Genomic DNA, 21,680 nt, shown 5'->3' on the forward strand with positions numbered 1-21,680 from the left:
CTTGAAGTTCAGTTCCTTGTACTCTGTTGTAAGATGTCAGCTCTTCATTGTCATTCCCAAGTAGCCAGAGACAACATGTCACAGAATAAAATTGTACTAAAACAGGGGAGGGGCTGGGGCTGGACTTCGGGCCATGATGTTTAGACTCCTGGTTGTAGGAAAACAGATATAGCCCAGCCAAACTTAAGTTCATGAGGGGTATGTGTATGTGTGATTGACCCAAAGGAGGGGCAATTTAGTGGAGGTGGCTGTTACCTAGCTTAGAAAGACAGTAGTGAAAATTGCTTGTTTTTCTAGCTCATAGAAGTGTATGGGTAAAGTATATGTGTTATGTGTGTATGTATGTTTGTATATGTGGTAGTGCATCTCTCTCTCATGTGATGTTGCCCTTCAGGAACTATCCACCTTGTTTTCTGAGACAGGCTCTCCCACTGGTACCTGGGGCTTGTGGATTAGATTATGCTAGTGGGTGAGACAGGTGATCTGCCTGTCTCTTCCTCCCCAGTGCTGGGACTTCAAGCATGCACTACCTTGCTTGGCTCTTATGCGAGTTATAGTGATTGAACCCAGGACCCCAAGATTTTGTGGCAAGTCCTTTACTAACTGCCCACCACTCTGGGTCCTTATGGTAGAATATTTTAGATACTGCTGAAATATAAATCTCTTGCACCTTACCTGGTCTATCAACTTGATAACCACTATATGAGAAAATTATTTATTTATTTATTTAATTAATTGATGTTTGGTTTTTTGAGACAGGGTTTCTCTGTGGCTTTGGAAGCTGTCCTGGAACTAGCTCTTGTAGACCAGGCTGGTCTCAAACTCACAGAGATCTGCCTGCCTCTGCCTCGCAAGTCCTGGGATTACAGGCATGTGCCACCAAAGCCTGGCGAGAAAAATTATTATTATTATTATTATTATTATTATTATTATTATTCTGGCTTTGTCTATGTGTACTCATATCCCCCCTCCCCCGTATCATTTGTTTTGTAATTGTATCAAGAATCGTCATTGGCTTATAGCTGTCAGAGTCTTTTTATTTGTAGAATTCGAGATCATCTACTTTCCTATGTCCCAGGTCCTCAGAGTTCTTTTTGGCTTATGTGATTTTTACAGTTGGTCAATAGTAGTTCTAAGAAAATTTTATTATAATCAGTTAAATATGCATGAGAGAAATTACATTTTGTCTACAGAAAAACTGAAACCACATTAAAAAATAAAATGGAAGAATGGCTAAAACAAATTAGCCATGGCCTTGCCATTCCACCCTGACTCACATTGACATATGTCTTGATTCTACCAGAAAAAGAATCAATGCTTACAACCAGGCTGTGCTTCATGGGCAGAGCCTGCTGAGTAGCCTAATTAGTAGTCTTTCAGAGGGGTGTGACTCAGATATGTTCAGAGGGTGCTGACAGCACAGATGAGGAAGGGGTCTATTTCTTCTGGGCAGGGGGTTGGTTGGCAGGCGAGGTGCCATGGGACCTATGACTCTTGATTTTCAAGCCAAAATAGAAGAAAAACAAATAGAATTGTGTATAAGCTGTGCTCACAACTATGTGCCAAATATTTATGAACAACTATAAGGAAATGTCCCAAAATTATTGTGGTGGGAATGTTGATAAGTGTGATTTTATTTTCTCTTGTTTTCTAAATGAGAGTCGATTGCCTCTTGTAGCTGTTTTCCCAAATCCCCTATGTGCACACTCAGTTGTGGGGAGCTTAGGGTTCAGAGCTTGGCTATAATAGATCCCTGCTGGGCCAGTTTGCTTGCAGCTGTATCTCCACCATGCTGTTTTCATCCGTGGTGGTCCAGGATGAAATAGGGAAGCCAGCCTGAAGAGGAGTCTAGTGGTATTCACTTAGCAACTTGAATGTTTTAGTCAGATTCTGGGATGGAACTTGAATAAAATGGTGCACATTGTTTCCTTGTCCTGGAAGTCTGATCAGGTCGCACTTGCTCCTCTGGGCTGAAGTCTTTCATAGCAGGAAGGGACCAACTTTAAAAATGTTCAAGAACAGCAATGTGAGGTCATGGTTTAGGAGGTGAGCCACCTTGTCAGACCCTTGGAGAAGCTGCTGACGTGTTATATCTGGCATGCAGGTTTCCTGCCCCAGCATTTATTCCCACTTGCTATGTCCACATGCAGAATCTAGGGTGCCCAGGTATTCTGAGGTCCTGCCTCCTTCCTCTGCATCACCAGAAGGCAAAGTCTCCCTGTTGGATAGTCCTGGGTCTAGATTTTTTTTGTGTGTGTTGTCCTTTAATTCGTTTTGTGACTTGGGCCTAAATTTTCCCCCTATCCTTAAGTTGAGCTGATAAAATTGGCCTTGGATTTGTTAAATCAATTTTTAGAATTGATTTAACCTTACATGTCTGTAAACAAACCCCTGATCTATAAGCAAATGCGCATCCGGAGCCTGTTTTTCCTGTTAGCGCCAGTCTTGTAAATTGGCTCCTGTGTGTCTTCTAGGTGGTCATGCAGAAAGAACTCTGGCTCTGCAGTCGTTACTCTAGCATTTAGTACTTGTACATTCTGTCTCCGGATGCTGAGTATTGATATGAAGTTGCTGTAGTGTGGGAACTGGTTGGATTTGTTTGTAGTTAGCATTTGGAAGTTAACGATGGCCACTTTGCCCTTTTTTTTCGCCTCTTTTCGGGTCTTGTTTAATTTCAGATTTTGTTTTTTATTTACTGGTGAACAGAAACAAGGTGACATTAGGGGAGAGATTTTGCCTTCATCAGGGAGGTCTGAAGACTGGGAGGATCTATCCAGAAGCCACGTGAGAAAGGATGATGGCAGTTAATAGGCCTCCATGATGTGGAGGTCATCACTAGATTGGGGTTGATGTCACCTTTGCCTTAAATGTTCACTCTGTCAGAAGTGTGCTGTGCCTGTCTGTCATTTTTCTCCATTTTTAACCCACATGGCTGTTTGGGGGCTGGGGAGACAGAGGGCCAAGTGAAGGGAATCTGGTACACAGTTTGTGTGGATATGACACATAGTGAGTACACAATCAACACTCTTGTCTTATCTTTATTAATTATCACTGTGGTAATTGAATTCAGGTTGCTAATAGAACAGGAGCCATCCATTGCAGAATTAAGTGGGACTCAGAGTATTAACGTTGATTATATAAAGACACCTGAGGTATCTTGTAGAAATGTCCATTTTAGCAAATTTTACAGTGTGAATCCCTGTTGGATTCATTTTAGCTACCGAGACTACCCCTTTTCTTCTCTGGAGATCTGTGGCTTTCTATCCAATAGATTAGATTTATTCCCAGCCTTGCTTTTTTTTTTATTTTTTGTTTTGTTTTATTTTGTTTTGTTTTCAAGGCAGGATTTCTCTGGCTGCTCTGGAATTCACTCAATAGACCAGGCTGACCTTGAATCAGAGATTCACCTGCCTGTGCCCCTCAAATGATGGGATTAAAGGTGTGTGCCACCAACGTCCGGCTCTGTTGTGTCTTTTCTGCTTGATATTTAGGGTGGAATTTCAAGGTTCATTTTTGAAGAGCCTTGGTTAGGAGTGGGAGGGTGCAGAGCAAGACCATGGCAGCTTTAGGATGGGCGACTTGAGCAGGGCCTTGCTCTTTACACTACTTCTCTCTCTTTCCCTTTCCCCCTCAGTACTCTTGATTCTCCCTACCTTCCTACCCAGGAACATTTTATGTGTTTCTAGGTTCAATGTTCGACGGAGAAGATGCAAAGTTCTTTTTCTTCCCCTTACGCTCTTGGTGATCCATTTTATAGGATGTCTTTGGTCATTTCCCCCATGCCTTGCTGTACCCATTAAAGTTGCTGCAGGCTTTGTGGAGGGCGAAGGCTCAGGTCATCCTCACATGACTGCCAGCTCTTTTTCGTCCCTATTATGGTGCTGGGGCAGTAGGGCAGGATGCCGGGGGTGGCTGTGCACATTCTTGGTGGGAACTGGCAGGGCGTAGGAACCAGTACAGGAGTAGGCCTGTGCGTTGCTGAAGTCGGGCCAGCACCAGGCTCAAAGGCTCAAGCACTGCCTGTTGCTGACTCTACATTTTGGCTGTTGGGCTGCTGTAGTGTAATTTGTATTGGCCATTTCGCCTGGACTGCTCCGTAGCCTTTTCATCCTAGGAATTACACAACATTAACATTTTTGACCTTGTAAGGCTTTGTAGAAGGGACTGTAAATTCCTGCTCTGTAGAGCAGTTCAGGGGATGAAACTAGGGAGCCTTCGTTGTCTGTAGGATGGCCCTAGCATCGCAAGGCTGCCCCTGTGGTTGTGCAGATGTCCATGGGAGCTTGTGCTGCAAAGAAGATGGCTGATCAGGTCAGCCCAAGGAGCTTTGGGGATGGATACATGCTCCTTTTACAGTGTAGATCTTCATTTTCCCACTGTAGAAGGGGGTTTGGGTTTATTTAGATGTATAAAAGCAGCCTCCTTTCCCTTGTTTATTGTTGGCACCTTCCAAGTTCCAGGCCAGTTTCAGGGGGCCTAGTAAACAGTTTGTTGGCCCCTGTCATTTTGAAAAAGTTCAGAGCTTCTAATAACCTGCCCTTTGGGTGAGAGCTTAGCAACTGCATGGTTGGGTCCCTGGCCAGGCAGATGTCATTTCCTGATAGGTTTTGTCTGGTAAGCACTTTGTGGGCTCAACAGTACTGAGTCTTTTCTGAACTGGTCATGTGGTCACATTACTGGGGAGGGAGTGTCCCCGAGCCTGCTGTGGTGAGGTGACGTTCCCTGGGTCACAGAGCAGTGGAAGAAGCTGAGCTGAAGTTGTTCCCTTTCCACAAAGGGAAATCTGGTGATTGGTGGCTGAGTGTGGCCCAGGTACTTTGCAGTCAGTTGTTTGGATTCTACTTTCTGACCGTGCTACTTCTTTACTTTGCTTATGAACATTGGCTTAACCTTCCCGAGTTTCTGTCGCCTTCTCTGTAGCATGGTGACTGCCCATCTCAACAGGATTTGAAGATCTCCTAGGACTGTTCCTGGTGCAAGTAGGCACTTGGCAGCATTATTTTCTATGTCTTGCTGCAGGCTTCTGGCTGTGCCAGGACTGATAGAGGAAGAGCTGCAGTAATCCTAAAACTTTCATGGCACCCTGCACCGTCTTCCTTTCATTTAATGTGAGCAGACCAAGAACTGGGTTGCTGTGTATCCACTGGCAGAAGGTGCCTGTGGGTTTAATCACCATACATTCCATAATCAGCCGTTTTGGCTCTGGTGTTGTTCCTCAAGTGTCATCATCCACTTTGTAAATGTGATAGGATCTCCCATTAGCCTGAAATTTACCATGTCGGTAAGACAGGCTGATCAGTGAACCTCAGGGATCCTACCTAGTTTATGTGGATTCTGGGGCTCGAACTTAGATCGCAATACCTACACAGTAAACTCATCACTGACTGTGCTATCTCCCCAGCTCCAGACATATTTTATTGGGACAGAGAAAGTTCTGTGTGCTCCAGGTAGCCCTGAGAACCAGACTTCTGACTTGTGAGCTGCCTGCACGTTTGACTTCCTCATCTTTACCCTTCCTGGCCCAGCTGTTCCATTATGATCGAATCTACAAGCATTTAAATGACTGCTATGTTCCAGGCACAGGGCAGAGTGCCAAAGAGAAAACACATGATGAGCCTGTAATTCGTGAGTCTTATGGGTGATCGGAAAGACAGATATTAAGTCGGTAAGAGCAAAATCTCTTCAAGGTGAGGCCATGATGAGGAAGCACACACTGGAGACATCTGACTCTGTTTAGGAGGCTACAGAAAGTTGCCAGGAATGACTGTTGATCTGATAGCTGAAGAAAGTCCAAAGCAGAGGGCAGCAGGGGATGGGACTACTACCCTGGCACTTATCACCTTCTTTTCCCTTAGTCTTTTTGGAACCAGTCATTTATTGAGTGTCAGTGGTGGGCCTGACTATGTACATTGTCATTTGATCCTCCAGCCCTCCTTCAAGGTGAGTATTGTGGCTCTGGGTGAAGAAATGGAGGCTCAGGATGCTAAATGATGTGGGCTTTGGTTTCATGTTGGCTAACTCAAAGGAAGCTGGGATTTGAACTTTTTGGTCCTCCTGCCTCTGCCTTTTGCAGACAGGTTTCTGTGGCTTGACATGGGGGTTTTAGCCACTGTTTCCACATCAGGTCCTAGGAAGATGCAATGTGAGTTCCAACCTTCCACCCATAAGTGAACCTTCAGCACTCAGCCTGTTTTCTAAGTTGAGGCTGTTGTGTCCGGGCAGCTTTGAGACTAAGTAGGTCTGACCCCTAGTGGTTTTAAAATCACCTTTTCGGTTCATCTCTACAGTTTTTGGGTGGTCTTAGAAGTAGTCACTTGGAGGTGAATACCAGTGGACTCGATACAAAGAAAGTAAATTTCATTCCTGCCATCAGCAGTATCTCTCTGGGCTGTGGAGAAGAGAAAATGGTGTGGGCTGGTAACTTTTAATTATTTGGAATTAAGTCTCTGATGGCCATGAGATTGTTAGTGAATGAGTGGACTCTAGGGCCCTGGGTAGGGTTAATTTGTTTTAGCCCTGCCCCAACTTGAATCTCCATGTCTATAAGGAAGGAGAGTACTGTTTTTTTGTTTTTTGTTTTTTTGTTTTGTTTTGTTTTGTTTTTGCATTGCTCTGAGATGCAAATAATCAGAGATCCCTGGGATCCAGGGGGAGGTATTCATAAGGTAATGTGTTAGAGATGGTTCTGTAAGCCTGTACAAATGATGCTACATTTGTTGATGTACCATTGTGGGTCATATTATTAATGGCATAACCTAGAGATTCCCAGACTTCAGCTGTGTCAAAATCACGTGGACGGCTTGTGAAGACATAAGTTGCTGACCTCTCTCCAGAATTTCTAACTCAGTGTGTCTAGGGTAGAGGATTTGTGTTCAGGATGAACACAGTTTTAAAATTTAATCTTTTTGGCTAGCATACAAAGTAATGGATTTCATTATGATTTTTTTTTCAAATGTGTCATTATTCTTCTTTCTAATTGCCCCCCTATCATCCTCATGTCTCCCACCCTCCTCTGCCTGGACAGCCCCCCCCCCACCACTCCCATATCACATGTATTCCATTATCTCCATCTCTTCCCCCAAGAGCTCTTCAGTGATGCAGTTCAAACAAGTACCCCGGTGATGGTGGTGGGCTGGTAATCACTCTTTTATTTTGTTTATTGAGGGCAAGTTTACTTCCCTGTGTGCCCAGAGTGGCTCCAAATTTGAGTGCCTACTTGGTGATGGGATTAAAGTGTGGACCACCATCACTGGCTAAGTGGCCCCACCTACAGAAGTCTCTCTCATGTCACTTACTCCAACACAGCCTTACAACTTGGAAGTGACAAGTGAAATCCATGCTTCTTATGGTTGGGTGAGTGTAGATTTCAGCTCAGGGGTTTGGATTAGCTAGGGCAGTGATTGTCAACTTGTGGGTTGAGACTCTTAGGGGAGGCCAAACGACACCCACAATGATCACCTTAGACCATAGAAAAACACAAATATTTACATTACAACTCATAACAGTAGCAAAATTACAGTTATGAAGTACAACTGAAAATAATTTTGTGGTTGGGGGGGGGTCACCACAACGTGAGGAACTGTGTTAAAGGGTCTCAGCATTAGGAAGGTTCATTGAGAACCACGGAGCTAGTGTAAGCTGAGTGGGCAGCTGTGACCCTGGTTGGGTCAAAAGCCATGTCTGGAGGGGATGGTGGCAACTACCATGAGAACTTGGGTTGACCTCAGGTAGTTGCTCTCCTTTTAGTTGGGGTATTGGGGGACAATTTTTACTGCTACTTAGTTCTTGGCTCCTATATATAAAAAAAAAAAAATTCTCTATCCCAGCACTCAGGAGGCAGAGGCAGGTGATCTCCAAGTTGAGGCCAACCTGGTCTACAGAGTGAATTCCAGGACAGTCAGGGCTTCACAGAGAAACCCTGTCTTGAAAAAAACCAAACCCAAAACAAAACAATCCCCCAACAACAACAAAACTTCCAGAAAACAAAAACAAACAAACAAACAAAACAAAAATCAAACCTGGCTCATGGTCTTCATCAGGTGCAGTAAATGGAGAATTTCCATATGGAGCTGGATGGCTGATCATATTGTCTCTCAACCTCAGTCTTCCTAATTGCCACTTCCCTCTCTTATAGACAGTGATTTCTTATTAAATCTCTTCCCTAATAGAGAGACCCAATCTTTTTCTTAATTGCCCTCATTTCAGGGCCTGGAGAGATGGCTTAGCTGTTAAAAGTGTAGACTGGTGTTGTAGAGCGCCCATGCTTGGTTCCCAGCACCCATGTCGTGTAGCTCACAGCTGCCAGTAATTTCAGATTCAGGGCAATCTCTAGCCTTCACTTCACTTATATGACCCCCATACACATAATTAAATGTAGTAAAAATCTTAAAATTAACCCCATTCCAGAAGAAGATAGCTTATTAGCAGTGATTCTTACACTTTTGGAATGATGTTGAGTGGCTGATTAAAGGCACAGATTCTCTGATCTATTCAACTATTTTCATTTCTCAGGCCTAGAGAGATCTTAGGGATTCTAATGCCAGGTTTTGAGAACCACATTCAGGGAAGTAACCAAAGAGAAATTGATTCGCTTTCAGTCTGCTGACATGTTGTAGGTACCACACTTGCCATAGTGTCCAGAGTGGCTAGCCAGCCTCAGGGTTTCCATATGACTCTGAAGGAGGTCTGTTAAAAGCTGGGGTGTCTAGTATCAATATCCAGCCTTTCCTTGTGCCTCTGGGCCTGGTATGTATCTGAAGTCTGGTGACCTTTGTAGTCCATTCTTAATCCATTCTAACAGCTTCTTGGTGAATGTCAGTAGGGTTTGGGGTTTTGTTCTGATTTGTGTGGTTGACTGTTTAGCTTACTTTGGGCTGATTTTATTTCTGAAATTAATGTATTGTAAGCATGGTGATAGTGATAGAATCTACAGAGTGCTGGCTCTACAATTATTTCTTTGATGGAGATGGATAGGTTGGTTCACCATGATGTTTCTAGGACAGAGTGACTCCCATTTGGTCTGTATGTACATCTCAAATCCATGATCAAAACTGAGTTGATCCCTTCAGTTATGGTCTTCTTGGATGGAAAGATATTGACAATGTTCCAGTAGTCCTTCTAAGGAGACCCCAGGCAGGTTTGGGTCATAACCAGAATAGGGTATTAACCAAAACAGAGCAGCATCAGAATGGGATCAAACCAGACAACTCCCCCACTGCATCAGTGTATGGCAGAGGCTGCTGGCTCTGACAGAACATGATGGGCATCAGCCATGGCAACAGATTGCTCATAAGGCTAGCTGAGTGTGTAAGAGAGACAGCAAAGAGTCTTGCTTCAAACTGCATTCTTCATTCTCTCTGGGTCTCCCAAGGACATGTTTTTCTCTTTTGAATCTCTCTCTCTCTCCTTCTGTCTCTCTCTTTCTCTCTCTGTCTCTCTCTCTCAAAATAGTGTTCAAGATTGGGTGAAAAAAAGAAAAAGAATCATCAGAAAAGAATTCAAGAACCCATATTCAAAAGGGCCTAGGTAGACTCAGTGTGTTTTTGTTAATGGTTCTTTCTAGCCTAGAGGGCTTCTGTCATAGCATCCAGGTCCAGCCCATAAGATTTCTCCTTGCTTTGTCTAGTCTTTGCCGTCAGTCTAAAGTAACCTTCTAGTTCATGCTAGTCCTTGTTAATTTTCATAGTCTATTGCATTTAGGTGGCTTGTCTTAAAACAGAACAGTTAACAACCACAGACTCAAAGGCTGAGTTGTAAAAATCTAACAGCTCTTATCTGGCCTGTGGAGATGCCTTAGATCCTTAGCGTCCTGTGCCATGGTATTCCACATCTGAGTTTGATTTTCTTCTCCCTGCTGTGCACTTCCATGGCAGAGATCCTGGCTTCTTTTGGTCCTCCTCTTGGCTGCCTGGAGGTGTGGTCAGCAGAGAGAAAGGGCTTCTGTGCCTCAGGTTGATGGAACCATTGGAGTACAAGTAGACTGATGAGGAATGGAACCTTTCTCAGATTGCATTTTGAAATGGGTTGAGAATAACACTGGCTGTGAAAACATTATCAAAAATCTGCAAAATCAACACTCTTCCTTCCTGGTAAACATGAAAGGCTTGGCAGCTGCGCCTCCCTCACACGTGTTCGGCCAACTGCTGTTCAGGACATTGTGCCTCCCTCTCCAGCTTATGGGTGCTGATTTAAGCCAGGATTGGTGTTCCAGCCCTTTGCTGAATAGAGCAGTGTGTTTCCATGCTTTTAAAAGCAGTGCCAGTCATGGTGTGGTTGGACCTCACTAATAGCACATACCTTCTACCTCGGGTCATGTGGACCCCATATCCCTGGTCAAGACCTGGTGCAGGTAGAGGCCCTGGCCCCTTGTACAAGAAAAAGTGAATCGTGGGTAATCTCTTTCCATCAGATCCTTTTAGTCACCCCATAACCTCTGTTATTCAAGAAAATTTACCAGAAAATCATCCTCCAAGATTTGAAACAAGACCAAAAGGAACACCTGCCACCATATGAGAACTCATGCCTTCTTGCTGCTCTTTGAGAACAGGTCTCTCTGACCTCTGGGCCTGTGGAAAACTTAGTTTGGAAATGTAACGACTTGGGCTTGTTTCTTTCAACTAGAGCTCTTGCTTGGCATTCTTGGGGCTAATCCTCTGGGATCGTTGAACTGCTTGCTGTATGCCTTCCTGTCTGTCCTTCTTTTTGTGTATCTTCAGCAGGTGTTGGGCTGAGAGTCATTGCCAAGAAGAGCATAGCAGAGTGCTCCACTATAAGTCTTTGGAATGTGAGCTTTGCCAAGTCCTGTCTTGTCTTGTTTAGTTTTTCCCTCTCTCCCTCCCTCCTTCTCTTCCCTTTTCCTTCTTTCTTTCATTTTGCCCAGGGTGGCCTTGAACTTGTGACTTTTCTCACTTAAGCTTCTCAATGCTAGAGCTATGGGCATGCAGCACCATGCCTGTCTCATAGTTCTTTCTTGACATGGACTGAGGGTTGTACTGTAGGTACAATGCAGCGTATTTATTGATGTGGTGATATCTGACCAGAAGATCTGATTAGAAGCCTATGGGGGCTGGGCACTAGGGTTGCAGGTAGACTAGGGGCTGGCTGAATTAGCAGATTGGATTTGCATCTTCTAATGGAGACTTTTCTTGTGGTGACTTGGCATCACTCCTGGACCTGTCACAGTCAAGACTTTTATGAGACACATTGGAGCTCTGTATAGCAACCATGTGAATTACACAGACTTTTTGACTGAAGAAGAGAAGGGGAGGAAGGGAGAGAGACACACAGAGAGACAGAGACAGTGAGAGACAGAGAGACAGAAAATATGAATGAATTAGTTTCAGAGTCATTAGGATCTAAAGAGCTCTTGTGAACTGAGTCTAGCCTGTAGATTACCCAAGATATCCTAAGCTGGGTGTGATGTTGGATACCTATAATCCTACCATTTGGGAAGTGAGTAGAGACATAAGGATGAGGAATTCAAGGTCATTCTCTGCTACATAGTGAGTTTGCCAGCATGAGACCCAGTGTCAAAACAAAGCAAAGTGAAATAATTCTATTTGTAGGGTAAGGATGAAAGAAGCACGGGGGAATAAAGAGCCAGGCATTTGGAGTAATCAGAAGGGGAGTCATGATCTGGAGTTTTCAGCACCACACCTTCCCCACCCCAAACAATAAAGACAATCCCCTCTGTGCTGAGTTTGTGCTTGCCTTCTGGATCTACTGACGCTTTTCCCACATGGGGTAATGCTAGGCTGGTGCCCCAGAAGCAGTACAACTGCGGCTGACACTAGTTAATCCCCTTCTTCTCTGGTTTCTCTTCTAGAAAAATGTTCCTTCCGTATGTAGAGATCCCCTAGGTCTGTGTTGGTGTCTATCAAAGTCAAATCCCAATAACAAACAAAATCAAGCAGAGCCAAGCTGGCAGTGGTAGACCCAAGAAAACGGATGCATAGAGTACAGTGTATTCCAGTTTTAAACCCTAGGACGTCCAACTCTATTCTGCAAAATAAACAGCACCAAGACAATGCCCTTCGCTCCATAGTGTATCAGGGTAGAATGGTAGGTCACAGGTCCCCATAGGAGAGGAGAACAAAACAGGAAACCAGGGTGCAGTCGAGGGAAAGCTAGTGATGGGTAAGGAGATTTTTGCAGGGAGAGACCAAAGAATGCACTGGAGGCTTCTTAGCAGAGACAGGATGTGGTGCAGCTGGAGATGAAGCCAGTGTGCAGCGGAGGTCACACCTCATCGCTGCAATTTATAGATGGAAATTCTTTAAAAAAAATCACATCATGACTTTGGAAAAGGTTTTCTGGTTGTTGCCTGTTAGCTTTTATTTTGTGACTCTACCATGTACAACTCTACACGCCTATCCTTGTAGAATGAATACTTGATATTGACTGATGGCATAAGAAGCAAAGGCCCAATTTATTTAATATGCTGCCAAATAAAATAATTCCCTTTCACTGCAAAACAAAATAAGACAAAAACAAAAGTCTTATTGTTTGGGGACAAAGAATTGAATTTCTTTGTGTTTCCATACATGGATGTACATGTAAACGTGGAAACCCCTCTGCATCATGTAGTAGTGCTCCCCACCTTTCTTTCATGGAGGGGGATTACTTTGTAACTTTTATAAACAATAAAAAATATTACTTTAATCTGGAAGATAGATAAAATATAATGCTCTTGGTGAAAAATAGAGTAAAACTGTACTTAAATACCATTTACCCAATGTGTTGCTTTTACTGGAGTTAGAAAGTGTCTGCACTTGTGGTGTCTTAGCTCTTCCTTTTCTTCTCTCTTTTCAAAAATTTTCCTTGGAGCTGGAGGGGAGGCTCAGTGGGTTAGAGCACTTGCTGTACAAGCTCCAGGACCCAAGTTCAGATGCTGGCACCCACAGAAAAAGCTGGGTGTGGCTATGTGCACGAACCTGTAACCCCAGCATGTGGTAACCCTAAGTGTAGTGGGTAGAGACAAGGGGATTGCTGGGGTAACTGTCCAGCAGCATAACCCCAGGTTCAACGGAAACCCTGTTTCAAGGAAACAAGAGAGTGATAGGACAGAGACCTCTGCTGGCTCCATGAGGGCACATGCTCGCCCACCCCTCAGTTTTTCTCAGTTATACGTGCTTATAGTTTTAGGACTCAAATCCTTTTATAGTGCCATGGTGCCTTGCCTCCTCTCCTCTTATGCCTTGATTCCCTAAATGTATCTATTTTGTCTTTTTATTTCTTCATTTAAAAATAACTTTGATGCCTTCCTACTTTGGGGACATTATGTTGACTCCCACTATGGAGCCTGAGGGTTTTGGCTCCCTTCCTCCTCCCTGTACACCACCCCCTTTTGTTTTGGGAGGAAGAAAAACCCTGTCTTGCTTTTGTGAAAGTCATGAGTGTCACGCCTGTTCTGAGGGACAAGGGTTCCTTATGTGAAGTAACATGCACAGCCTTTGGCCTCTTGGGATTTTGTTAGTCAGAATTTTAAAGTCTGCTCTAAAATTCTAAGTTGCAGGTTTGAATTGGACCATATGCCGTTACTGGGTCTGTCAACCAGAGAGAGGCAAGAGCCTGTCAGAATTGGGTTTGAGGTTAAGGCACCCTGGGGGGGGGGTTGTTTTCTAGACTGGATTATTATGAACCCAAGCTTAGTTTATCAGTGTTGGCTTTTATCTTAAAAACAGGCTGAGGAAATACACCACCCCAGTCAAGTGCTTGCTGGACTCCATTTAACCTGGGGAGGTGAGAAGGTGCCTTCCCTAAGCTCTCAACTGCAGGATACTCTCAAATGCTAGCTTCTGTTTGTGTTTGGCTGGTGATGCCCAGGGTTTGTGAGCAGCGGGAAGATGCCAGGGTTTGGAGGACCAAGCCAGAATCTGTATGGAGTCCTAATAGTGCTGCCACCTTTGCCACAGGGCTGCCACCATCCAGGCTTCAGGGCTGTCACCGTCCAGGCACTGTTTCTGAGCGATGACAGTCTTACTTTGTTCCCAGGGCCACCCCCCAGCCATTTCTGAATTCTTTGTCCATTTCCAGAGACCATTCCTCCAGGCTTATCCTGTTTCCTTTAGGCTCCTGAGTGGCTCCCACTGCCTGTCCTTTGCTTGTCTATTTATGGCCCTTCTGGGTTCTGGAGAAGACTTCACTGGGGCTTATGTCAGTGACCTTACCATCCTTTTCATTCTTGAGGCATGAGAGAAGCTAGCAGGGTCAATGTCCCGTGCTTTCCACTGTAAAATACTTGAAGAGTAGGAATCTTAAAATTGTAAAGACACTTGGAAGCCGTGCAGTATAGCTCTGCTGTCAACACCTCTTGTTGCAAGGAGCTCACTCTTGTAAGATGGCTCTTCCTGGGGATTTTTTCCCTTCTAAACTGATATCCTCCTCTGGGACTTTCATCTATCTCGGAAGGATAAAAACATCCCCCTAGTTAAAGTGTTCTTCTTGTTCTGGCAGAAGTGATGTAAGGTGAACAGTAGGCACGTTAGACAATGTCGCAGGAGTCACACTGTACCAGGAAACGTCAGTGGACTTGTGTGACCCAGATAAGTCAGGCTTAAACCTTGTGCTTTGTGTACTGGTCTGATTTGAACTTACAGGGTCTTGTGTCCTATTAGGTCCATAGCATTGCATTAACCTATTTTAGGGAAACCATCTCCTGGAGCTTCATTTCATTGTTGAAAAGTGCCACAGTCTGTCTTTATTCTACAAAAGTATCAAATAGTGATATATAATAGTCTGGGCCACCAACTGTGTGGCTTAGGTTCCCTTTCATTTCTTTGTATCTCACTTTATTTTCACAGGTCTCCCTGTATGTGACCATCTATGTGTGTGTTTAATTTTAAATCTTTTTTTGTTTGTTTGGTTGGTTGGTTGGTTTTTCGAGACAGGGTTTCTCTGTGTAGCTTTGTAGATCTCAGAGATCTGCCTGCCTCTGCCTCCCGAGTGCGCCACCACTGCCCAGCTAACTTTAAATCTTTTTAGAAGAGATATTTTAAAAAGGGACTAGAGAGAGGGCTCAGGACTTGAGAGCACTCACTGCTCTTGCAGAGGACATTAGGTCAGTTCCCAGCACCCACATCTGCAGCTCACAACTATTTCTAACTCCAGCTCCAGGGAATCTGCCACCTCTGGCTTGGCTTCTGAGGGCACCTGCACTCATGTACACATATTTACACACAGATATGCACACACGTAATTACAAATAGACCTTTAAAGTGTTAAATAAAATCTTTAAAATGACAGTCTGGAATTGATTGATAATGATACACATTTTAGTAATTGAAATCTTCTTGGAGGAGGAGGCCATATTTGATGTAAGGAAGTTTTTGGCTTTGGGATGAAGGGACAAGGTAATGGTTCAGAAAAGGCTCTTAGGATGATTTGGGCTCCCTTTGAACCTGGAGTTACCCAATCCTTCTCTCAAGTGCCAGTAGCCTCCTCCCTCAATAACTATGAGGCTGGTGTTGGGGAGCCAAATTTTGTAATCACTAGGAACAGGCACCCTTGTATGTGTCTGAGTAGTGGGGAAGGTAAGCAGAGCCTCCATGGTGGAGGTGGAGGTGGAGGCAGGAGGATCTCAAATTCTGAGTTTGGGGTTAGCCTTAGCTGAATTCTAAAGCCTGTCCATAAACAAATAACCCTTCTAGACAGCTGTGCCATGATCTCCTGATAGTCCTAGTATTTGGCTTAGTCCATTTATCCTAAGGTACTTGGAACCTCTGGGAAACTCTCTAAGGTACAGTTCATTGAAACGGTGCTGTGACATTAACTGTGTCAGAAGTGGTTTTATGAGGCAGCCCCAGATGGAATTGTTATAAGTTCCTGTTTTCTAAGCAGCCAATGTGTTGCAGAAAGGTTCAGTTTTATTTTTCTTCCTCTCCATGATTTTGATTTACGGGAGCTCTGATAGGACGGTATCCGTGACATTAGGAATAATTAAGGTAGCTTTTGAAATTCTGTCTTGGAACTGACCAGGAACTGACCCAGCTTTGTGCCAATGTACACAGAAGAGGTTTTAGACTTTAAAAAAATATTTTCAAAAGTGCTCCTTTGAAATGGTAGACACTTGGATACTGAAAGAGCATTGTTTTAGTGGGTGGGGCTCTTTTCTTGATGCTCAGAGCTAAACTTCTTAAACAAGGAGTGCCCATCATATATTCTGAGGGCTCCCAAGGGACTGGGAGGCAAGACCTGACACATGTGTGCATGCATTCGTGCTGTGGCCGTGAGTAGACACTTGCATTGCCTCGTGTGCCAGCCAGTCTTAGACAGCTCCCAACTTTTGCTGCTTTTATTGAATCTTCAGAAATGCTTGTCATCTTAGGAAACGCAGTGTGGCATTCAGTCTTTCAATAAAAATGAATTGCCTTGAGGCCAAGGCTGGAGAGGCAGGAGCAGTGATCAATTAACACGTTAGTGTGGATGGGTGGATCTGTGCATTTATTCTGGGACTTCCATTGTTTTTCTGGCTTTCTCTGATGAACACACATTAATTTGTATATTGGGAAAAATTGTTTTGTTTTTGAGAAATGCATGAGTCTGTCCAAGGGGTAGCAAGGTGGAGAATATGGGATAACAGATGGGCACAGGGACATAGGGAGAATGGGCTGCCATGGGAACTGTGTCCCCAGCTTTCTGTCTTCAGAGATGTTCTATTGTTGTTATCGCATACTTATTTACTTCAAAATTCCCTTTGCTTTGAATAGTATTTATTAATAATATATCTCCCTTTCCTGGTTAAAGATAGCTATAACAGCCTGTTGGAGCTGCCTGACTTGATGTAGTGGAGTTGATGCTGTTGTAGCTGAGAGCAATGTGTGACATTTGAGTTGGACTTTTTGTTAGACACTCATGTGTCCTCTATCTCCACTGCTACTTCTGAGGAACTTTCTAGGTCCAAGGACCCAAATTTAAGGTTCTGCAGTTAAAACAGTTTTGAAACTTGGGTCTTTATATTCCTGTATGCAGCTGTTTCTCCCGTAAACCTGCCTTGATTTTATTTTATTTTGTAATGCAGTAACATCTAACAACCTAAAACTCAGTAACACAGACATTTGGTCATGCTAACCTTTGTCCACCTCATTCTTCATTGTCCTTATAGTCAGCCACACTTGTAATGTTACCTGGCATTAATCAAGTGAGCCCTTTCCATGTGTCAGATACTGTGTTCGGTGTCTGTACAGATGATCTCATGTCATCCTTACAACTCCTCTGTGAGACAATGATAGTTAATTTCTTCACCTCGATTTTACTGATGGGGAAACTGAGGCTCAAACATGGCATGATCTGTTGAAGGTCTCGGGGTTTGAAAGCAGCAGAGCTGAAATTTGAATTGCTTTCCACCTCTTACTGCCTCTACTTTTACTCCTTTCCCATGAAATCAGCTCCTTCAGAACAGGACGTAAGCTTTGGATCATCTAAAATCCTAGTCCATCATTTCATCTTCCTGTGTATCTTCCGTTACTCCTCTGTGTTATCACAGGTCCCCAGCAGATGAGGTGACTGATACCAGTGTGCCAGGAGCCTTTTCTCACACACTCTGCCAGACTAGGTGGGAATTGCATGTATGGGGATTTGGATTTCTCCTTTGTTGAGTTCTTCTATGGGACTGGGGCCTTAAGCAGTCCAGGGAGGCATTTCCCAACCACAGCAATGATGCTGCTTTGTTTCAGTGCAGTTTATCAAAATGCTTACTATTTGCCCTACAGATTCAGGGAGCACAGAGACCCCCAGTTCCTGCCTCCTGGATAAACTGCAGATTCAGGGAGCACAGAGAGCTCCAATCCTGTCCCCTGGATAGATAAAGAGATGTGGGGAGGTACATTCCCGGAGGATGGTCCTAGATCCATTCTGGGACAGGATGCTGAATAGCAGCTCATACTTTTTATTGCATCATGACTTTCAATATTGGATGAAGACTTCAGTCTCTTTTCCTAAAAATAACAGCCTTTCTGTGGTGTGCAATGTCCTAAGCACTGCTGTATGTGTTATCCCTTTCAGTCTTCTTCGTAACTCCATGAGTTGTAGGTCTTACTGTTTTGCCACTTCTCTGGATAAGGAAACTGTGTCAGTGATCTGGTAAAGGATTTGCCCATGAACAAGTGTCTTTGCATATGGTTTCAGACCCAGTATTAGCACTGTGGTTCCAGAGTCATTACCTGTATGACTTGAAGATAGAGATCTATCTCTGCCCCCAGGGCTGGTGACCAACCTGCCTGTCAGGGCAGTGGAGGGAAGAAAGGTGGCTTTTGACTTCTCTTGTCAGATTCTTCTCCTGTCCTTTTAGAATAGCTAGGTGAGTTTGTATGTCGATTTCTAAGTGTCTGTATCTCCCAGGGATTCTACATAGTGACCTAATTGGCATCCACATTTGATGGGAACTCCAGCACTGTGGACGTCGCTCTGTTATGGAACCACCAAGCTGAGCCAGCCAGCTCTTCTAAAGTTAGGGAGGATGGGGTCCTGCCTTGTTTAGGATGAGGGCATTCTCACCAAAGTGAGTGGAAGTCATTACCCTTTAATGTGACTTCAGTGTGGCCCATAAGCACAACTATAGTGTGCCCATAGTTCCATTAAGATTAAGGGCCCAGGAATTGGCTTGTGATCAGTGACTGTGCTTGACCTTTGGTTTGGAGCCACAGTGGCTATTTTCTTAGAGCTATAATCAGTGTCAGTAATAACAGATTTTGTCATACTTCATATTCCCTTCTCTGTCTTCCCTTCTCCCTACCTGTTCACAATTCCCACAGCAAGTGTTGTGGAATATCATGCTGCAAAAGTACTCAGAAGCCTGTGGTCTGCCCTCCCATTTTGGAGAAAAAGAAACAGACCCAGGGATGCAGGAACTTGCCCAAGGCTCCACAGCCAATCTATAGCAGGGCTAGAACACAGATTGTTACCTTTCTCCAGCACCATCCGCTTTATCTCTTTCCTTAACTCTCTTCACCAGCAGCTGTAACAGGGAATCATTTTTACTACCTTATATGGCTCTCATCCTCTCTGCTTCTTCCTTTACAGCAGAGGCTGAGTCAGTCTACAGTTTCTCCTTCCTCCTCTAACTGCCTCCACACTGTCTCAGTGCATGTAACGGCGGGACTTTTGTAAGTAGATCCATCTCCAACGTCCTGATTGGTGTTAGGCTCACAGCTCTTCATGCTGTGATCATTGCCAGCTTCTCCAACATGAGGGTAGATCTCTGCTGTAGACTGAGACCCAGATTTACCTCTGTCCATACACTGCATTCTCCCATTTAGTAGGTGATGGTTCCAGCCAAGCAGGCAGCTGTTGGAAGCTGAAGTGCTGTGGTTGATTATTGGCTGCTCTGAGGGTCTCTCTCCAGCAGAGATCTATCCTGGATGCAAAGGGCATCTTTCTTGAACTTGGACCCGAGCTGGTCCGAGTAGTGATGTTTAACATGCCCAGGCTGTAGCTCACTCCTCCTCATGCTATACCTCTGTGAATGTTCATGTGCTTTTCTCTGCTGAGGAGAATTCCATTGCCTATTACTCAGCTTTCCTGGTTACTCTGCCTTCTAAGGACAACTTGGTCTTGCTTAGCTGTTTCTGGGCTTCCTCATATAGAGTCAGAGCAATGAGTAGAGGCTGAAATTGGAGGCCAGAGGGCAGAGGGGGTCAGAGTTGCATGTGAATGTGTGTTAAGGAATGGCTGCACTTGTTTTTGAAAGGCTCAGTACTTGTGTGAGAGAAGAACAAACAGAAGCCAAAGGGGGGAGGAGGAGGAGGAGGAGAGGAGGAGGAGGAGGAGGAGGAGGAGGAGGAGAAGGAGGAGGAGGAGAGGGAGGGCTTTTTAAAGAGCAGGCTGGGGTGGGGGTGGGATGAAGAGCAGAGGAGAGTTCTTGGAGGAGCACTGGCCAACAGCAGGTAGAGACACATGAAGGACTTTAAAGATTTCTTTCTGTGCATAAGAACTTAGACTCTGCCACATGGAAGCCTGGTTGTATCTGGGTTTCTCCAGCATGCCCAGTCTGGAAGACAGAGGCTGACAGTGGAGTAGTGGGTTTTAGAAAGGCTCTGTGTGAGGTCCCAGGGCTGACATGCTGGAGTCAGCTTGTGTCACTGCCACCTTGAAGAAGTGCAGGTCACTTTCCTGAATCTAAAGCACAGAAACACGCCGAGGGGTAGAGTGTCTGCCTAGTGTTCTCGACGAGACTGGTTCCATACCCAGGATGTCATAAGCTGAGTTTGGTGGTGCACACCTCTTATCTTAGTCCTGTGGTAGTTAGAAGGAGGAAGATCAGAAATCCTGGGTTATCCTCGGCTACATAAGGAGTTGGATGCCAGCCTGAGCTACACAAGACTGGCTCCAAAACAAAACAAAGCCCAACAAAAACAAAGCACAGAAGTAGCATTTTCAGATTTAGTTGCTTATTCACTTTATACCCTATCCTCAAAAGCAGTTGACGTGGGTTGCTCTTAGTTGGAGGAGTATGCTTGCTCATTCATGCAGAGTGTGTGCTTGCCATCAATAGAAAAGAAATTTGCTTTAAGGAAGAAAAGATTGAGTTTCTAGGCCACATTTTAGCCACAAAAATATTCTTGTGGAAGGATACTTTAATTTCTGTTCTCCAAAAGAAATTGCTCTTTTGTGCTGGTTTGAGGTGGGGGTATTTTTAGGGCAAGAGAAGGAGTGGGGACAGTTTGGCTTAGATAAAGAGTGCTTTCTTCTGGCAGCCAGCCTCCTGGGGTCCAATTGATCTGTGCATGCTGCCTGTCCAACATTCATGTTCCATGACAATTCTTCTCCGAGAGGCTAAAGGTCCCAAATCTGCTTCTGGGACTTGCACATCTGTGCATGGAGCCCTGGCTCTGGGGACAGCAGAAACACCACCTCTGCAGAAGAGTGGCCTTCAGAGAGCTCTGTCAAGGCTTGGTGCCACTGGGTCACAGGCAAGGGCAGAAAGAACATGGACCTTGAGCCCCCTGTTATGCTGCTGGTAGAGGGCCACATAGCACAGTATTATCAGCCTGCTTGCCAAGTCATTGGGTGCCTTGACATTGTCTGTAGTATACATATGATATATATATATGAAGACTCTGTGACTCTGTGTGTGTGTCTGTAACTATATATGTATGTATGTATTATGTATGTATGTATTATATATGTCTGCATGCATGTATTTTTGTAGTGCTGGTGATTGAACCCAGGGATTTGCACATGAGAGGTAAGAACTCTGCCACTTTGCAATACACTCAACCTTGTGTCCATACTGTTTGATCACCTTGGTGACTTGTGATAAGACAGGAAGTACCAGCTCCAATATCCAGAGCAGATAGTTATTTCCTACCTAGGTTTAAAAGACCCTGACAGTCTTCTGCTAAGGAAAGGCATGTGAACATTTCCTTCCCTTTCCACAAGCCACACTTCCCTTGTGCAGGCTGTTCGGCCTGACTGTTGGCCACACAAGCCCAAGCCACTCCTGATAGCCCAGGTCCCAGTCAAAGCACCAGGATGCTCTGATCTGCTTGTGTGTGGTGCAGATGCTATCTGTGTGCCTTGTTGGAGAACCACTGGGTCATCTGATGTTGCTGTGCAGAGCCGGGTGATGACTAAGATATCAAATTTTGTCTCCTTAAGAAAGTAGGAAAGGAGGATGGATGTGTGAGAAGGTATACCATGTGAACTGTCAGTTATCTTCTCTTGCTTTACCTCAAATCCAAGCC

The 21,680-nt window shown here is 44.5% G+C and overlaps 1 protein-coding gene across 23 annotated transcripts in view; it reads left to right on the forward strand.

The window, feature by feature from the left end:
• Window positions 1-21,680, forward strand: part of Sorbs1 (sorbin and SH3 domain containing 1) — a 226,232-nt gene that overhangs the window by 33,669 nt on the left and 170,883 nt on the right. Inside the window, exon 2 of one of the 23 annotated variants that reach the window (XM_035441839.1) lies at window positions 5,402-5,665. The exons of 20 other annotated variants lie outside the window; for them this stretch is intronic. The gene's annotated coding sequence lies outside the window, so the exon portion shown is untranslated. Of the gene's footprint in view, window positions 1-5,401; window positions 5,666-5,740; window positions 5,941-19,069; window positions 19,101-21,680 lie in introns of those variants that run through there. 2 more of the 23 variants (XM_035441840.1, XM_035441841.1) reach the window with 2 other exon arrangements.

This window comes from Cricetulus griseus, chromosome 3, assembly GCF_003668045.3.
Source record: "Cricetulus griseus strain 17A/GY chromosome 3, alternate assembly CriGri-PICRH-1.0, whole genome shotgun sequence".
Classification (NCBI taxonomy): Eukaryota; Metazoa; Chordata; class Mammalia; order Rodentia; family Cricetidae; genus Cricetulus; species Cricetulus griseus.